Below are 17,006 nucleotides of genomic sequence, written 5' to 3'. Positions count from 1 at the left end.
CATCAGAGCGGTTCATTAAACCTTCATAATTGAATAGACCACCGGAGCAGAATAAATGTTCTTTATCTTCATAAAATGGGGACAAAACTCCTGCCAGTGAAGCCAAAACGACGGACATACAACAGTTCGAATACAAAGATCTAAGGCGAGGTTAAACCTAACATGATTTGCTTATACTTGAAATAAGCTGTGAACAAACATAGTAGTTTATTTTCACCGGTTAACACTTATTCAACAATTGTCCGACAATGAGTGGAGTCACAGACAGTCGACTGTCTATGGTGGAGTGCATATGGAGTTACATCCATTTGTATCTATTACTCAGAGCTTGCAAACATGGTCAAAAAGTTCACGGGAAGTATGTCTGACAAGAAACCTAAGCTATGCACACTTCATCAAGACCTCACAGGAGTAAGAAGGAAACGTGTCTTACCGCCTAATATATACTCCCACGTGCGTTTTTACACAAGAATGTGCACTAATTAATGATATGCCTCTCCGCAATCTGGCCACGTCTCCGATGGACGTATGGTAACCATCGCGTTCGCACAACTTCCCACGCCCGGGGATTTTGTTCTACACAACGTGACGTCAGTTCCTAAAATGTGACGACTTTTGCCAGGAAATGCTACTCCTTGGTCAGCTCTAATGGCAAAGGTTTAAACAAGAAGATGTTGGAAATGTCTTGAACTTTGGTACTACAGTTGCCTGAGTTAATAAGTGTTATACATATCAATGAAACAGGTACGGTAGCCAACGAGGTTAAGCTGACAGATAGCTGACACGAGAAAACGCAAGACAGAGTTTGGAAACAAGTTTCTCTGTGCAAAGTTTCGTGCAATTTTTGCAGCGAATGTTGCAGCAGGGTATCCTCCACTTTTCTAAATGAGAATAACTAGAATTCATGCAAAACAAATACCTCCACAAACTTCTCCGATAATTCCAAATACTTTAGATAATAAAGTGATATGGAATGAAAAGTAAAACGTACATGTATGTATGTATGTATGTATGTATGTATGTATGTATGTATGTATGTATGTATGTATGTATGTATGTATGTATGTATGTATGTGAGGGAATTACATATTTATCGCTTTCATCCGCCACTATTGCTCCTCTTCGCAAAAATGGACTTTAATCAAACGATTTTGCTCTTTAACTTCTGAGGTACTTTTGTAGTGATATCCATAAGACATGTGTCAATTGTCAATCATTTGTATAGTTAATTGCACGAGTAGGTGTGCTGTTACAGTTGTAATCACCACACTTATGGTCAGGAACTTGTAAACATCACGAGCCGAAGGCCGAGTGATGTTTACAAGTTCCTGACCATAAGTGTGGTGATTACAACTGTAACAGCTCACCTACGAGGTGCGATTAACGACTTATACCACGAAAAACAGGCCAATCTTCTCTAAAATTTGGAAATTACTGTCAATAAATTGTCTACTTTTGATTTGAATACCCTCAATGGAATGGTGACCCATTGTTCGTCGAAAGGTTCACAGAGGTCATTATGCACCTGGCATGCGAGTTTGGGAGAATGACCTATCCCAGACAAGTAGGACAAGGGCTCTGGTCAACTGCAAATCTGCATTTGAATAAGGGCTACAGAGTGGTATAATGCACCTGTGTAGAAGGAAACTGTTTTAGTCTGATTGGTTAAATAAAATGGCTTTCCTTACTCTATCTTGTTGGCTATTGGCTAGCGAGAAGAAATTCAATCTCTAGATGCATGTGATTGTCTCGTGGATGCATCAGGCTTTCAATACCATTTTCGTGTTTTCGACTGGTAAAGATGGACCTTGTCAACTTGTCTGATCTGATGACCCAAGAGACTTCCTAGAGTTCCATGGACGGCCATGTAAAAACAACCAAAGTGGATTTTACACGGGCAAACTGCCCTATAAGAGCAGCCGCTACTACGGAGCGCATAAAATCCACGATGTGTACTTCAACTTATAAAAAAGTACTTGGCGATGATAGCACCGGACGGGATTGTACTGTCGATGACCCTTGCAAAGGGGTAATCAAGTTCTCCTGCCAGAAAATATACGTCTTTACACAAAGCAAATGTGCAAGATGGCTTGGCCAGACTGCCAGCACACTGGATATTCTGGCAAGGTAATTTATTCTTTTACTAAAATATTTATACACAAAACGAATTCTGTAAAGTTATAGAATTAAATTTATTGACCATAACAATTTGTTGTGTGTGCGGCAGTATCACAGAATTTCTTTCGACTATTCCACAAACGTTACAAAAAGGCTGTACTTATTTCCATGCTATTTGTGACATATGTTTTGTGTTTGATAATTTCAGGTGAATGCGGCAACATCTCTGTGCCATCAGGGATATTCGATGAGCAGATTATCAAAGAACAAACATGTCACAGATCAGATGACGATTTACGCGCCTCAAATGTATGTCTACTGCACAACAAAAGCATGTCTCGAATATATTACTACCACCTCCATCTACTAGTGTTAAATCAGAGGAATCTGTAAGTAAACCAGTTTCTCAAGTTACGACAAACAATGTACAAAACATACAAGATTGGTCCAACCCAAGAAGACGCCGAATCTAAAGATGGACAGTCTTCATCAACAAATCATGTTGCTTACATTGAGCATGGTCAAAAGAAAGTTAAAAATGAATTATAAAATGTGTATGCATATCAGTTGAACAAATTGTATTCGTTTTGTTATTGAATGTGTGTGAATGCTTTAGATATCTCGACTTGAACTATTGTTCTCTTGCAAATTAGTAATCAGTCATACTTTTTTTCATATTTAAATAAGTAATCACTACACTTTTATTGATATGATAATGATTTTCTTTCATTAAAGTGTGGTGATTACTTATTTACATATGAATAAAAGTATGACTGATTACTTATTTTGCATAAGAACAATAGGTGTCAGTCATGTTTTCAGGAATAAATGGATGGCAGAACAATAGGTCACATGACCTGGAGTGGTTTAAAGCGATAAAGTAGTCGACAGGAAGCACGAGAGCACATACATGGCAAAAGCATTACACTCGCTTGGTCTATACAAGCATATGCTCAGAGCAACTGAAGCTCCGCTTCGGATAGGACACTGTTGTGTGGCTCAAGCCAGCTGCGGCAAGCGCTCGAAGTCAGACGACTAGCTGCAATGTTTCAAGTATCCTAGTATAGGTCTGCTTGACTCATAAAATGTAACAACTAGACCAGTTAATTCCGTTAAATGTTCTTGACTCTATATCTTTAACTCTCAGAGGTACAGAGGTATTTTTGCCATAGTTCATGACAATGTTACTGTGACGGCGACTACATAATGTATTGTCCGCACGCTATAACGTGCTTGATGTTTTATTGTAGACTGCTGTAGTGAAGAAATTCTAAACATAATATATGTTTTGTTGATGACACTTTGAAACCAACACACATCGTTTGTTTCACAGCGTAGATTTGTCATCATCTGACAAACGAAATATGTACTTCTTGCTGATTATGCGAGTATACATGTAAACTATCTCTCATTACAATCATATGGCTAAGGTAAATGAGGTTTAAACATTTCTTCTGCACAGCACTGTACCGGAGGAATTCTTGTGAACGTTTTGAACGTAAACAACTTTATTATATTACGATAGTATGCAATTCGAAAGTGAAAGACTTAAACTTTTGCTCAAACTTTCCTTCAGGACTCTTTCAACCATTCTTTTTCAAAATCAAGAATAAAGATCGGGGGGGGGGGGTCACCATGCAAATTTTGGAATGAGAGAAACAAAGGATCTATGATTTAGCGATACTTGAATTCAATATGGCCGCTATCCTTGTGGAGAAAAATAAAATGTTCGATTTTCGGAATACCAAGACGGTGAAAATTTTTCTTACTCCAAGGGCTTCAAAATGAGCCCAACAAGTGGTTGCTAAGAAAAGAATTGGAAAAGTTTGAGAAGCCAAATATCGGCCCCCGAGTTGCATACTAGCTTAATGAAAGTATTGTTGAGTGTTGTCGGGCAAGATTTATTAGATGTATGTGGGTCGTCAGGAATGTAATAGAGTTATTTTAATGGATGTCAAAACAGGATAACATGTTTTGATGAATAATGAACATTGTTTTGAGCACGTGATAAGCAGTTATCCAGTTGATCGGAGAATACTTAATAGACGTCTGATGGAAAAATTGGTAATAAAAATTGATTTTAATTCTCATTACTGGAGGAAATGTCTTCTTTCCCATTTAGTGTATTTGCCTTCAATACTTCTTCATGGAAAAAGTTTAACAATTTCTAATGACAAGCCAGCTTTTTGGATTTTTAAGTTCTCTGAGCAGCATTAGTTACGAAATTTGGATACTTAGATTAGACTGAATGGTATGTTGAAGATGGCCGCATAAGGTAGCTTTCTAGGTTCATGGAATATTTTATGTGAAAAACACGAAAATTTCGACTTTCCTTTTAAAAGTATTATTCCTTTCATATTGATTTTGTATCAGACTGAGAAGAATTTCTTGATCTCTGAGTCACTGAATTCGTCTTCAATTTGTTCACGTGATCCAACACAAGGAAACGTAACACATGTTGCCTCTTACGGAGAAAACTCATTCTTCAATGTACCTTTTCCTCAATATTTTACACAGATGTTCTCACAATCACGCCGATATAATTAATCAAAACACCAGCCGGTTTAAAGACTTTATGCAAGAATATTGGATATGAATGACGACGACGATGACAAATTTGAAGCAAAATAAAACAAAAAGTCCAATTCTTTTTTAGTTTGAAAGGAAGGCTTTTTAGCAATACTCAGTGTTAAAACAGGAATACATGATTGTACGGTAGAAAATAGCACCTCATTGACCATCATTAATGCGCGTGCGCTAAATGAGTACATACTGAAGTCGTCAAATATCCTTGTTTTGAGTAATTTCCAAATTTTTGCATGATTGTATAAGTCGTTGTACATGAATTTATTTTCTTTTATAAAGTTCCTTGGTTGTGAATGTTCAAGAGGTACCTCATTCCTTTCGAATTCGGTGTTGTTTCTCCATATTTTTCACTAGGCTGAGGATTTACTTATCGAGTGGTTGTTGTTGACCCTAAAACAGCAGGATCTCTATCAAAAGTTTATTTGCATAAAAGACGGGCGCTATCCAGAAAGACAGCTTTTGTTTTAAGAGCAACTTAATTTAAGTAACTGACTGTGTTTTACAAGTTTGCTTGTCATGTAAATCTTCATGCATGGACATAACAATTTCAACCAATGGTTGAAAGTGACAGTTATGAATATAAATTATGACGTATAAATTGTAACACTGTATTGATTTCTATGATTTGCTTGATTCTTTTATCTGTAACTCATATGTGTTATATGATTGAAACCACATCTTTTATGTATTGTATGAACATCAAAATTTCGACAATATTCCGACCGCTGGTCTAATCTTACGACATGTAACTTCTAGATATAAGGAATATAGGGGTGTTATCTTTGAAGACAGAGAGCCAATACTCTATCTATGTATCTCGATGACCCATCGCTGGCAATCTCCCAATGAGAGACTGTAAAACCCCTTTCAGTGACTTGTCTTTATTGACAGAGTACTAGCACATCACTGGCGCCAATGTCGTCACAAGTACTTGGACATCGTTGTGAAAATTCCATCATCAGCAGTTAATTCAAATCACAGGGCTTGCATAAGAAAGCAGCAGTAAACGTCGGAATAGGAACATTTTTTCATATGCGTGGGAATCAAAACATCAGTAAAATTATAACAACGATACCCTGCCCAAGAAAAATACTCGTATTTAAATGCAAAGCTCTTTCTCAGTTTCGAAAGCAGTCATACCAATCTAGACCTGCACAACAAGTGCAGCTTTAAATCCTGCTTACTCTTCCGTATGACTGAAAGAAACGGCGTTTTGCAGGATTATAATCAAAGGTGAGAATGATTTGCTAAACCTTAGACAGTAGAAGTCTCGCTGCTACTGTCTATAGATCAACGTACTGAATCTCCTGCAGCGAAATTGTGTCATGGATACCCTGAACCAACGTAACGAAAGGTGGTCTTGACGACACTTGACGATGACTATGCTGTTCACACCTCGTGATGACTGACATGTTTAGTGATGTAAGGCACCCGTCATACAACGCGCACACATCCGAAGCGTGCCCACCAAGGAATATATAAGAGAAAAATTTGCGCAGCTGGCTTCCCTTTGGACTGCCAATAACAGAAATAAGTTCCACCTCGTTCCCAACACATACTTTGGAAAGTAGCTTATCACCTCGCTCATCACTTTCGAGGAACGGTACTTTTTTGTAAGGGAACGGAATTTAGGCAGGCATATAAGGTGCACAAAGCATATGCCCGAAGTCACAGACATACGAATGAGAATAACTAAAATATGAAAAATTTAAAATTTCTGAACGAGTTCATGCTAAAATGTCAAAAGACAATAAGGTCTTTTGATCTCAAGATGTTTCTCAGGCCTGTGTGAGCTATGTACCTACGGCGAGAAAAACAACCTTTCACTCCTAATCAGTCAAGTCTTGTTTTCAATATAAATTCATCGTGGGAGTCATCCCTCCTCTTGTGCAGAACTTATAACACATTTGGTTGTTTACAAAAATACAGGGTGTTTATTGGAGAGCAAACACCAGGTACCCTCGGTATCACGTGAATGACCAGCGTCGTCCACCAACAGGGTTTGTGCGAAATGTTTTGCTCACGCTTCTCTTCCACAATCAGCACAATTCTATCAGTTACACCATCGGTCATACAATCGTGCGGCTTTTGACTTCTTCGGTACAAAGTTTGAGGCCTAGCGACTAAAAATGATGATAATGTTACTGTAAGTCGCTTTATGCTTTCAAATCCCCTGTAAATTTGTTTGCAAAATCTAAAACATTTAAATAATAGTAATCAGTAGTATTCTATCCGTGTCTGTCCAACTCTATGGGCTAATTTATATAATAACAAATACAATTTAGGAATACACTTCACCAACTTCACCAAAGTCGACTGTGTTCACTCAATAATGTGTAATGATTATTGCACCCACAGTAACTTCCAATTTCGTAAGGCAAAAAGTAAAATTTTCCTAATAGGTAGACTATATCTAGAGAGCATCGTAATACTGTCTTTCAAGTTCTTTCAAACACATGACTATGTTTCAGCATATGTGAATGCTGTCGTGGATCCCTTTGACTGCCTCTTCGCCTAAAAAGGGCAAAAAACAGACTCGACTCTTTCCCTATTAAGGTAGATCGCACCTCGGGGACAGACATTTGGACTCTCAAACTTTTACAATTCTCTTCTGATATACCACATGTGGGGATTCATTTTAAAACTCTTGGTTAAGGAAAAATTTTCACCGGCTTAGTTTTTCGAAATTTTTAAATTTTATTTTTCTCTATAGAGTTAACACAGGGATGGCGGCCATTTTGAATTTCAAATATCGGTAAATCTTGGGTTATTTGTTTCTCTAGTACTAAAATTTGCATGGTGACCCCCGATTTTTATTCTTGATTTTGAAAGAGAATATTTGCAAGATTCCTGGAGGAAAGTTTGAGCAAAGGTTTAAGTCTTTCACTTTCGAGGCGCATACTACCTTAAATTACTTTATTCAATCAAGAGGAGTGGCCAAACAGAAGAAACTTTTACCGCAATTTTAGAGGGTAAACTTGCTAGTCTTATCTTGAGGGGGAGGGGGGGGGGGTTAAAACACTATGCAAATCGAAGAAGCACAAATCGTTCTTATTTGTTGATCTGTCATATGCTACCTGGAGGTTCTAGGACAGTTACCACCCAGACAAATGCCCTCTGGACAATCACCACCAGACATTTCCCCCGGCTAATTACCACCAACCACTTACCACCGAGACATTTACCCAAAAGACATTTATCACCCGGATATTTACCCCTAATACTATTTACAACGACAATATTGCTGTATCGAAAATGATGTCAAATGGGAAATGATGAATAAAATAATGTTCCCGAATACTGCAAGTGCATCTTTTCGTGTACTGCCTCCTACTGAACGCCCCATGGTTAACCCTTTACTGTGCCTTACAAGCCTTATTATACGTTCTAACTTTCATCGTATGCCTATTAGGGAATCGAACCCGGGACGCCTGTACTAAATCCCCTCACTCTAACCACTACGCCATGCGAAGATGTCTGCGACTGCCACTTAAAATGTTAACTTTGATCATGACACTATATGTCTAACCATGCATTAAATAATAAATGAATGCTATAAATGACATTAAAATAACAACTATACGGTGTTAACAGACTGAAATAATGTCTCTAAACGAATCATTTTATTGCCTTACCCTAAACCTAACCTTGATCATAACACTAGGCAACTAATGATATTTGTCTCTTTTTCCATTTTGTTCTTTTTAGTCAAAACCGGGTTGTATCGACAGTTACACGCATCTTCAGTTTCATGTTTTACGGGTAGAATGTGTGTTAGATGTTTCATAAGATATTTACTAATTCCTTCATCGCCAACATATAAAATACACTCCATAAGGCTTTTTGAATCATCGACAGTGTCTATGCTATGTCTAAACAAAGTTGAAACTGTTTGCAAATAAAGATAATAAACCAGACTTCCTTTCAAATTATTGTCCCGATGGTAAACGTCTTGTGTGGTATGTGTTCGAGTGGTGAGTGTCCGGTGGGAAATAGCAGGGGGTAAATGGTAGGTGCCAAATGTCCAGGGACTAATTACCACTGTTTTAAGGGACAAAGTCAGCCATTTTTAGCTCACGTGTGTAAACACGTGGGCTAATGTCATAGCGATGTCTGTCTGTCTGTCCGTGTGTGTGTGTGTGTGTGTGTGTGTGTCTGTCTGTCTGTCTGTCTGTCTGTTTACACGATAACTCAAAAACGCCTGAACGGATTCAAGTCAGATTTGGTACACAGGTACCATATGCTACTTGCAAGAACTGATTATATTTTGGATAGTGTGGCTTGCATATTAATGAATATGACATTAAACTGGTCCAATAATCATTTTCATTCAAGGTAATACATTACCAGGTCCATGGGACATTTGAGATTTACAAATTTAAGTAGGACCATCCTGAACCACTGATAGTTAGTGGTGGTACCAGATGTCCGGAATGGGTAAGCGTACCCTGCTAGCATGCTACACCCGTCAGGATTGTCCCAAAATTGTCTAATATTGTATGAAGTGATACAGTATATGAATCACTGTTATAAGTCAAAGCCGGGAATGCTGTCGCTAATCATTTGAGTGACCGAGGTGTCATATTTGGCCACAATGTCATCATATGGACCGTATAACTTTTTGAAAGTCCTCACGAGTCTTTTGGATGTATATCCCTGTCTCACTAGTTTTAATACTAATAAGCTGTGTCTCATTTGAAAATCCGCGTAGGAATCACAAGCCCTACAATATCTGGGAAGTTGAGACGCATACACACCGTAAGCAGGTGCAGATGGAATATTACTTGATAAGTGGGGATAATTTATGATTTCAAAATCAAAATCATCCCTTTTGTCATACAGCTTGGTGTGTAGCCCATTAGTACCCACTTGCAGGAACAGATCAAGATATGAAGCTGAGTTCCTACTCTCAGTTGTTTCTTTGATTTCCAACTCATCAGGGTAAATATGATGTAAGTAATTTGATATGTCTGGATTGTTTAGACTAATCAGATCATCAATATATCTGTGCGTGTTGTTAAAACGCCTTGCAAGTTTTTTAGACCCTGCTTTGTAGAGAGATTGTAGGAACTCTGATTCATATGAATAGAGATATAAGTCAGCAAGAAGTGGTGCACAATTTGTACCCATTGGTATGCCGATAGATTGTTGAAAGGTCATACCACCAAACTTAACAAATATGTTGTCGATTAAGAAATTAAGCATGTTAATAATTTCTTCATCTGTGTATTTGTGCTGGGCATCCATGTTGTTACTAAAATAACCCGACCCATGTCTGGTGATAATGTATTGGTACATTCTACTGCCATTTTTATGCAGGAAGGCTTGTTTAACAAGAGATGAGAGCCTTGTTTTAAGTTTATCGTGGGGAATTGTGGTGTATAGTGTGGAAAAGTCAAATGTTCGGATTGACCTGTACTTGTTTTTCTTGACTCTTAAATCAAGCAACAATTCCTTGGAATTTTTTAATATCCACATTTGATTCAACCCACTCGTTTCATGCACTTTGTCAAAATATCGAAAAAGACCATTTTTGATGGTTGTTAAAATTACAGTCAATAATTGTGACAGATGTTTAGTAGTGCATTTGCTTGATCCTGCAATAATCCGATGTTTGTAAGGGTTCTTGTGCAGTTTAGGTATCCAATGCAACATAGGCAGTGTTTTGTCCTTCTCTTTCAAAGGAATGCCAAATTCACTGAGCATAGATGAATGGTTTGAAAAAATATCTTCATCAGAAAGGGAGGAAAGAGTATAGGTTGTATTACTCTTATCTGAATGAAGATTTAATTCATCTATTATACACTGGATATAATAATTCCTACAGACAAAGATAATGTTGTTTGAAGCTTTGTCTGCAGGAACTACAACATATTCGTTGTGTAAAGCATCAAGGCATGCTTTGACAGACGGGTCATCTAATACTGAGGAAGAATTTACTCCTTTAATGGGAGAACGGAGATGTGAAATACGCGATTTTAATTTATCTCTGACTTTGCTCAGCCAGTCAGAGAGGCATTCCACATCAACTTCCTCAACTGCAGCCCACTGTCTCGCATATTTTTCGGCGGCATCCATGATAATTTTGAAATTAAATTTCCAATTAATATTTTGTGGCTCCCGATATTTTGGGCCATATTGAAAGAGTTGCCGCAGTTTGCTGTTGGTAATAATGGACAGGTCACCAGTTATTATGTAACCAAGTGGTTTATAGCCAAAGGGGGATTTCAAGCAATTGTAAGTTTTGCTGTTGTTTGAAGGAAAGTTGACATTTTTCAAGACATTGTTATAGTTAAAAAGTTTCCTACCAATGTTTTTGTGTATGAGTAGGAAACTATAGGTGGTTCTTGAAATTTAAAATATGGAGGTATTTTTCCACAACTTTGTTATCATGCAATATATTGCTGATGTTTATGTGGTCAATCCCTTTGTTTGCAAATTGTACATGAAAAAATAAACGCTTGTCACTGTTCAAGAGTTCTGTCCTTACTGGCTTAAACAGCCGGTAATTGCTGATATCGATTATAATTTGAACTAAACGATAATCAGGGCTGTTTTGGTTGATATTCATCGTTTGAACTCTTGACAGTAAAGATCTCAATTTCTGCAAGGAGCAAGCAAACAAAGTAGTTCTTATTTTGTGAACTCCTAATGGCTGATTAAGTATAGACAATAGATCACTGAACTTGGGAGGACTGCTGGTATTACCATGTCTATGCCCATGGCTTCGTCGTCTTCTAGTGTGAGAGTTAATAAAACCCATCACATTTACACGACTCCCCCTAGGGCTGGATAAATTACCCACCCCAAGAATGTTATCGTTACATCCATACGGCATAGCTGTGCCAAGTTCAGTGATCCAATAGTGTTCACGTTGCTTGCGGTAGCTCCTGCTAAGTTTAGAACTATTGGAAGGATGATAGATTTTTTCCAATATTCTGACTTTCATGTTTAGTATTGAATGTCGAGGACCGTTAAAATGAGTGTATAGGCACGTCGGCAAGTTATTATTTATACCTGACCTATGGCCACACATCCTCTTGGATAGTTTTTCTCCAGTCTCTCCGACATATATCAACCCACACAAAGTACAGTCAATGCCATAAATGACGTTTTTGGTTTGGCAAGAAAGGTCTTCAAAAGCCTTAGTGTGGTACGTCTTTTTGGATAAGTTGCTCTGCATTATAGTGTCAGTTATTAAAATTGCACATGTTTTACAATTCCTTGTGTGACATGGCGACACAGAGCAGTCACATTCAAAATTTCCTTTAAGGACATCTTTAAATATAATCTGTGGGCACAGTCTGGCTGACGAACCATTCGCCCTCAATGGCCCATCAGGGGTAGTTTTGTCGATCCGGTCTGGACCCAAACCGGTATTCAGATTTCTTGTACTATTCATGTTGTATATAGATTATTGAATACCAGTTATGCAATATTGTTTTTATCCGTACAATGGTTTACCTATGGAGACGGTAATGACAGTGTAGACATATATCAAGAAATACTGCACCAAATTTCATGAAACTTTTCACAGATGACAATCTCAGAACATTATGATGATACTGTGAGTGTCATGTCAATTATCTTCTCATTTGCATATTTAATAAACTTTTGTTATTAGTGAGAAAATTCTGAAATTCCTGCACGAAACTTGATGATACTTGCAACAAATATTGATCTGACATATATCTAATTATACTTAGAAGCGTTTGGCAGAGTCAAGTTAAAAATAGCTCATTTGCATATTTTAAGAAGTTTTGTAATTAGTGATATAACTCCGATATAACTTCACCAAATGTGATGAAATCTGCTGCAGATACGGATCTGACCGATATCTAATTGTAGTGTAAAGCATTTAGTAGTGTAAAATTAATTAGGGGTTCATTTGCATATTTAATGAACTTTGTAATTAGTGATATTACTCTAAAATTACAGCGTTAAATTTGATGAAACTTGCTACAGATGTTTATATGATAAATATCCAATTGTACTTAGAAGCATTGAGCATTGTCAAGTTAATAATTAGCTCATTTGCATATTTCATGAAGTTTTATAATTAGTCATATAACTCCGAAATAACTGCATCAAACGTCATGAAAACTGCTGCATATACAGATCTGACAGATATCTAACTGCGTTGCAAAGCATTTTGTAAAGTTAATTAAGGGTTCATTTGCATAATTAATAAATTTTGTAATTTGGTATATAACTCTGAAATTACGGCACCAAATTTTGTGAAACATGCTACAGAAATTGATTTGATAAATATTTAATTGTGCTATGAATCATTGAACAGTGTCAAGTTAATTAAGAGTTAATTTGCATATTTAATGAACTTTGTAATTAGTGACATTACTCTAAAATTACAGCACTAAATTAAATAAAACGTGCTAGAAATGTGGATCTGATGGATATCTAGTTGTCCCATGAAGCATTGAGGAGTGTCAAGTTAATTAACAGCTCATTTGCATATTAAATAAAGTTTTGTAATTAGTGATTAAACTCTGAGAGTACTGTGCGATGTTGAAAAAAACCTGCTTCAATTAGTGATAACATATATCTTGTTGTTCTGTGAAGCGCACTACTATTGATGAACCTGTTGTAAAACACGTGAGCATATTCGGTTCATATCTGGTTCATGAATTTTGTTTGATGTAAGATACTACTTATTGTTTGACATGTTGAAAGATACTGCATGAATGGGTGACCATGCATATATTCGACCCAGGTTCTAGATAAATTGAAGGAAACCATCGCGAAAATTAATTAATGGTCACGACTATCAATTCACTTTCGCAATGGTTTCATGTATTGTGTCTAAAACCATGGTCGAATATATGCATGGTCACCCATTCATCGAGCATCTTTCAACATGTCAAGCAATATAAGTGTTATCTTTTCTCAAACAAAATTCATGAAATGGCCGTCTTTGTCCCTTTAAGCATGGAGGTACCATGCTGTAATCCCTTTACGCTTTCACATTACCTGTACAATTGTTCGTAAAATTTGAATAACATATAATTAATAATTATCCATAGATTCGCTAGTCTTGTGGGGAGTTCGTTTAAAAACACTATGCAAATCGGCGTAGAAAAATTCTTTGTTGATTTTCCATATGTATGCTGTATCAACAATGGGCGCATTTGGCGAATTATCACCTTTATATCATATCTGTCAGTTGTTAATACCTTAGCAAATAGTAAAAACTTGGAAGTTTGTCGTCTTTGTCTTGATGAATGAAGAACTCAAACTTGACTCTCCGTATGTCACTGTTTAGTTGAATTTTGGACATGCTGGAGACATGTTACACACCTATCGGATTTTCTCTCCCCACAACATCGATCATACGTCGGTTACCTGTCAAAATGTTTAGCGATTTGCTGAGCGTTACCGTCGCATAAGCCTAGTCTGCAGTGCGTTTATTTCTATCATATGAAAAATATGGTCTTAACTTTAGCTGGCCTCTTTACGGGGACTGAGTATAGTCTAAGGATACATAGCACACAAACAGTCTTGGCTGTGGTAGTGGAAGCAACGCTGACAACAAAACGTGACAACTCTGATTCTTTAATGCTTCAGTACTAAAGTCAAGAGCAACATTCGAAACGTTTACATTAATATTCAGATAATTTCCATATATTTAATCATTTAAATTGTTCTAACGTAGAAGTTATCTGCTACCGCAATTCTGTTGAGTAACCAATTTTAGCAATGGTAAAACAGTTTCTTTACTTCGGACGGCTAGAGCTCCAATCCAACTAGAACGACGCATATAGGTGACTGACAATACACATAATATAGTTTTGCTTTTGCCTCTGCCAGTGTTGTAGTCTGCCACACTTTCACTGCCTTCACTAACTACGGCTTGCCGCCTATCCTTCTCGTTGAAATAATGGTGCTCTTTTTTTGGCGCTGAATTATGTTGTCTCCTTACATATGCTACAACTAAAGAGAAACTAACTATTAAGTATAAGAAATAAATACGTCAATTTTATATATTAGATGAATAACCTTCAAGACGGGCTGAAATACATTCATTTGGGTACAAATCTCTTATAATAGCACTCGTCTGCTACATGTACATGTTGCACAAATTAAAAACCTCGTGCATACCCACCTACGACGGGGTTACTGCATAATTGTTGTTAACAAGCGAAGGATTTAAATTCAATATTAAAGTGACAATATTCTGATAATTTTGATGTATTTAGAAAAAAAGTGACTTTTGTAGAAGAGTTATCGATGACTGGTTTTAAGACGTTTGTTGAATTTTTATTTTACCATGTACATTTGCACCTTTTTGTTCTGTTTTGTAGTTTTAGTCCAGTGGATATTTTATGAGCATGTTCTTGAAATAAAGACTATTATTATTATTAATAGTATACATAAAAAAAAGGACATTAAAGGCTGTGCTTCAAAGCGAACACTTTATATTTACAAAGTTGAGAACAGAACAGAAAACTACATTGTACAAACAAAACAACACAAGCACACAGATGAGTAGTTTTAAGTGTAATTAGAAATCAAGAGACCATAGACAACGTTCTGTCATAGTGAATACATGAACAAAGTCATTCTATTTTGGAGATTTCCAAGGATTAAGGCAGTACGAGCCTCGGAATTAGAATAACAATTGTTGCTTAAACTTTTACACTTGAATTTCCAAATGGCCACCGTCCTTGGGTTAATTATTTTACACAAACCACGCCCCCAACAAGAGGTTGGCCAGAATGTATTGCAAAAGTTTGAAAAAACTATTTATTCTATGGTCACCAAAAGTGGTTGACCAACATTATGTACTGCAAAAGTTTGAAAGTCTTGATACATGTATCCCCTAGGCGCATTCCACCTTAATTTATTCAAAGCTCTAGGCTTTTCTGTGACATCTAATCAGGCGACATCTTACTTCGTCTAGAGCGCAAGAGATCACTGCGCATCTTTCATTAAAAGCTATTCATGTCAAGATGGCAACGTAACTTTGATATTTTTATCTAGGTGGTCGTTGACACATGAAGGAAGTCAGAGTAAGTGAAATCGAGGGTATAATTCCTACACAACATCTGACCTGATGTACTTAAATTCGTAGAAAATCACGGTCACAGTGGAATTGGAAGAACCTTGCTTTACGGTTTCAAAGATACACCCGAAAATTACTCGCCTTGTTCGCCGACTAATCAAATGTTCTTAACATCAGACGCAAAGTTAAGTCCATAGTCATGGATATCAAAATATCTTGATCAGGATTTTAAGTCCTTTACATGTTACTGTAAGGCGTTACGGTCTTGCTTATCTTGTCATTAAGATGAAGTACTCCAAGGAATTTGCCGAAAATTGTGCAAATCGTCATGCGTTGAGTACAAATGATTATTGTCTCTGATATTCAGACAGATTAATGTCGGGGATAGAATCGTTCATACAGCATGTACACTCCCCTATGAGAAGCCTACCCACCAAAAGACGTTTCCTATACATATCTTATTGTCTAGTTTCTTCGGGGTACCTGCACAAGTTGAACAACTAAGCAAATCGCCAACCGACTACTTGCCCTCTGAGCTACATTATTTTCATTTCATACATATAAACAAGCCTCACGTTCACCCATCAACTCTTAATCAATCCATTCCCATGCAACAACTCGTGTCCTATCATCTAAACTACGAAAACAGGCACACACTAGACATTAAAACCATATACCTAATTAACCTTCTAACAACGCACGTGTGCATACACGCCTTTTATGCTTAATTTACTTACGTACTGATTAGCCCACCTATCTAGTACCAACACCTAACACTTGCTATTCTGAAGATTGTGTACTTTTCTTCTGTGATTGCTATCCCAAGTAGGCCTACTGACATACAATCTAAAGTTCCAGCACTGATAGACAATTTTATCAAACGTAAAAACCATGACATCAAATCGATTCCAGCAATCATTATCATTCAAGGCAAATAAATTACCAGGTCCAATAACAGTAAAAACAAACACACAAAGAAACATAAGATCACTGACAAAATCGGTAGTACAATCTTGAACCACTATATAAGTGGTGGTAAAAAATGAGTTCGAACAAAATCCTTGAAAGTGAACACAGCCAAGGGGGTGTAAAGCTGTCTATGTAAAATGTTAGGGGCAATCAATGCATGTCATTTGGGTTAAAAGATCACTTGAAAGTAGAGATTTAGAGCAAATTTAGCCTACTCACATAAGCAAAGCTATCAAGTTGGGTTTAAACCATTTCCAGTGTGTCCGACTTAATTGCTAACTGTGTCAAAAGGAGGGCAAACACTTTCCAGCGC

The sequence above is a fragment of the Ptychodera flava genome, chromosome 1 (genome assembly GCF_041260155.1).
Source record: "Ptychodera flava strain L36383 chromosome 1, AS_Pfla_20210202, whole genome shotgun sequence".
In the NCBI taxonomy this organism is placed as follows: domain Eukaryota; kingdom Metazoa; phylum Hemichordata; class Enteropneusta; family Ptychoderidae; genus Ptychodera; species Ptychodera flava.
This window is presented reverse-complemented; position numbering follows the sequence as displayed.